The sequence below is a fragment of the Cryptomeria japonica genome, chromosome 5, assembly GCF_030272615.1.
Source record: "Cryptomeria japonica chromosome 5, Sugi_1.0, whole genome shotgun sequence".
NCBI lineage: Eukaryota > Viridiplantae > Streptophyta > Pinopsida > Cupressales > Cupressaceae > Cryptomeria > Cryptomeria japonica.
This window is the reverse complement of record NC_081409.1, coordinates 482659242-482663553: the sequence shown is the minus strand read 5'-3', so window position 1 is coordinate 482663553 and position 4312 is coordinate 482659242.

Sequence of the window (4312 nt, the reverse complement as noted above, 5' to 3'; positions counted from 1 at the left end):
GATGATCCGAAACCAGGGCTTTTGAGGCACAAGCTTCGAAATGAGGTTCCAAGAGCACGATGTGCACCAAAATCAGATTTTCATGCTATTGACTCTAGAATCAAGACTTGCATCTTGAAACCTTGTTGTGCCTTTAAACATTGATTTGGGTGTTTTGAAACCGGAACTTTCGGTTTCAAGAAACAAGTCCCTATTCCGCAGCCAGTAGCATCAAAATTTCATTTTGAAGCACATTAGTTTTTGAGTAGCTCATTTTAGAGCTTGTGCGTCGAAAGACTCAGTTTTGGAGCATCAAAATCAATGTTTGGAGGCACAACAAGGTTTCAAAATGCAAGTCCTGATTCTAGAGTCAATAGAGTCAATAGAGGCAAAACATTGATTTTGATGCTCCAAAATTGAATCTTTAGAGGCACAAGCTCTAAAATGAGCTTCTCAAAGAATGATGTGCGTCAAAATAGAATTTTGACACTACTAGCTCTGAAATAGGGACTTGTTTATCAAAACCTTGTGGTGCCCCAAAACATTGATTTTGATGTGCCAAAATCAAGGCTCTGAAAGCACAATCTCTGAAATGAGGTTCGAAGAGCATGATGTACATCAAAATTGTATTTTGACTCTACCCACTCTGGAATTGGGACTTGTGTCTTGAAACCTTGTTGTGCCTCAAAACATTGATTTTGATGTGCCCAAATCAAGGCTTTCAAGGCACAATCTCCGAAATGAGGTTCTAAGAGCATGATGTACATCAAAATTGCATTTTGACTCTCCCCACTTTAGAATTGGGACTTGTGTCTTGAAACCTATTTGTGACTCCACACAATTATTTTTATGTTCCAAAAATGAGGCTTTTGAGTCACAACCTCCAAAATGAGGTTCTAAGAACACCGCGTTTTTCAAACTCATGTTTTGATGCTATCAGCTTGAGAATTGGGACTTGTGTCTTGAAACCTTGTTGTGCCTTCAAACATTGATTTGGGTGTTCCAAAACAGATGCTTTCAAGCCACATGCTCCGAAACGAGTTTGTAAGAGCACGATGTGCATCAAAATCACGTTTTGACACCAAAGGCTTCAGAATAGGGACTTGCATCTCCAAAGCTTGTTATGCCTCCAAACACCAATTTTGATGCTTGGAAATCGATAATTTTGAGGCATAAGCTCCAAAACAAGGTTCTAAGAGCACGATGTGCATCAAAATCAAATTTTGACACTACCGGCTCCAGAATCAGGACTAGCATCTTTAAACCTTATTGTGCCTCCAAACATCAATTTTGATGTTCTAAAATAGGGGGTTTTGAGGCACAATTTCTGAACCAGGGTTACAATGTGCATGAAAATTAAATTTTGATGCTACTGGCTCTAATTCGGGGCTTGCATCTTGAAACCTTGTGGTGCCTCAAAACAATGATTTTGATGCTCTGAATCTGAGGCTTTCGAGGCACAAGTTTTGAATGAGGTTTTAGGAGCACGATGTGCGCCAAAATCAGATTTTGACGCTATTGACTCTATAATCGGGACTTGCATCTTGAAACTTTGTTGTGACTCCAAAAATCGATTTTGATGCTCCAAAACTGGGGCTTTTGAGGCACAATTTCTAAAACCGGGTTCTAAGGGTACAATGTGCATCAAACTTGCATTTTGATGCTATTGAAACCTTGTTGTGCCTCAAAACACTGATTTTGATGATCCCAAACCAAGGCTTTTGAGGCACAAGCTTTGAAATGAGGTTCTAAGAGCACGATGTGCACCAAAATCAAATTTTGATGCTATTGACTCTAGAATCAAGACTTGCATCTTGAAACCTTGTTTTGCCTCCTAACATTGATTTTGATGCTCCAAAACTGAGTCTTTCGAGGCACAAGCTCTAAAATGAGCTTCTCAAAGAATGATGTTCGTCAAAATGGAATTTTGACGCAACTGGCTCCGGAATAGGGACTTGATTCTTCAAACCTTGTTGTGCCTCAAAACATTGATTTTGATGTGCCAAAATCAGTGCTTTCAAGGCAAAATCTCCTAAATGAGGTTCTAAGAGCATGATGTACATCAAAATTACATTTTGACTCTACCCACTCTGGAATTGGGACTTGTGTTTTGAAACCTTGTTGTGACTCCAAACTCTTATTTTTATGTTCCAAAAATGAGGCTTTTGGGTGACAACCTCTGAAATGAGGTTCTAAGAACACCACGTTTGTCAAAATCGTGTTTTGATGCTATCAGCTTGAGAATTGGGACTTGTGTCTTGAAACCTTGTTGTTCCTTTAAACATTGATTTGGGTGTTTTGAAACTGTTACTTTCAAGCCACATGCTCTGAAATGAGTTTCTAAGAGCACGATGTGCATCAAAATCATGTTTTGACATTACAGGCTCCAGAATAGGGACTTGCATCTTGAAAGCTTGTTGTGCCTCCAAACACCAATTTTGACGCTTTGAAACCGATGATTTTGAGGCATAAGCTCCAAAACAAGGTTCTAATAGCATCAAAATTAAATTTAGATGCTACTGGCTCTAGAATCTGGGCTTGCATCTGGAAACCTTGTTGTGCCTCAAAACATTGATTTTGATGCTCCGAATCTGGGGCTTTTGAGGCACAAGCTTCGAATGAGATTTTAAGAGCACGATGTGCACGAAAATCAGGTTTTGACGCTATTCACTCTATAATCGAGACTTGCATCTTGAAACTTTGTTGTGACTCCAAAAATCGATTTTGATGTTCCAAAACATGGGTTGGTGAGGCACAAATTCTAAAATAGGTTTCTAAGGGCACAATGTGCATCAAACTTGAATTTTGATGCTACTTGCTCTAGAATAGGGGCTTGCATCTTGAAACCTTGTTGTGCCTCAAAACACTGATTTTGATGATCCAAAACTTATGCTTTTGAGGCACAAGCTTCGAAATGAGTTTCTAAGAGCACGACGCGCACCAAAATTAGATTTTGATTCTATTGCGTCTAGAATCAAGACTAGCATCTCGAAACCTTGTTGTGCCTCCAAACATTGATTTTGATACTCCAAAACTGAGTCTTTCGAGGCACAGGCTCTGAAATGAGCTTCTCAAAGAATGATATGCGTCAAAATGGAATTTTAACGCTACTGGCTCCAGAATAGGGGCTTGTTTCTTGAAACCTTGTTATGCCTCAAAACATTGATTTTGATATGCCAAAATCAGGGCTTTCAAGGCACAATCTCGGAGATGAAGTTCTAAGAGCATGATGTACATCAAAATTGCATTTTGACTTTACCCACTCTGGAATTGGCACTTGTGTCTTGAAACCTTGTTGTGACTCTAAACACTAATTTTTATGTTCCAAAAATGAGGCTTTTGAGTCACAACCTCCGAAATGAGGTTCTAAGAACACCAGGTTTTTAAAAATGGTGTTTTGATGCTATCAGCTTGAGAATTAGGACTTGTGTCTTGAAACCTTGTTGTGCCTTTAAACATTGATTTGGGTGTTTTGAAACTAGTGCTTTCGAGGCACATGCTCCGAAATGAGTTTCTAAGATCATGATGTGCATAAAAATCACGTTTTGACACTACAGGCTTCAGAATAGGGACTTGCGTATCGAAAGCTTGTTGTGCCTCCAAACACCAATTTTGATGCTTCGAAACCGATGATTTTGAGGCATAAGCTCCAAAACAATTTTCTAAGAGCACGATGTGCGTCAAAATCAAATTTTGACGCTACCGGCTCTAGAATCAGGACTTGCATCTTGAAACCTTGTTGTGCTTACAAACATCGATTTTGATGCTCGAAAATCGGGGCTTGCATCTTGAAACCTTTTTGTGCCTTAAAACATTAATTTTTATTCTTTGAATCTGGGGCTTTTGAGGCACAAGCTTCGAATGAGGTTTTAAGAGCACGATGTGCGCCAAAATCAGATTTTGATGCTATTGACTCTATAATCGGGACTTGCATCTTGAAACTTTGTTGTGACTCCAAAAATTAATTTTGATGCTCCAAAACTAGGGCTTTTGAGGCACAATTTCTAAAACATGGTTCTAAGGGTACAATGTGCATCAAACTTGTATTTTCATGCTACTGGCTCTAAAATAGGGGTTTGTATCTTGAAACCTAGTTGTGCCTCAAAACACTGATTTTGATGATCCGAAACCAGGGCTTTTGAGGCACAAGCTTCGAAATGAGGTTCTAAGAGCACGATGTGCACCAAAAATAGATTTTGATGCTATCGACTCTAGAATCAGGACTTGCATCTTCAAACCTTGTTGTGCCTCCAGACATTGATTTTGATGCTCCAAAACTGTGTCTTTTGAGGCACAAGCTCTAAAATGAGCTTCTCAAAGAATGATGTGCGTC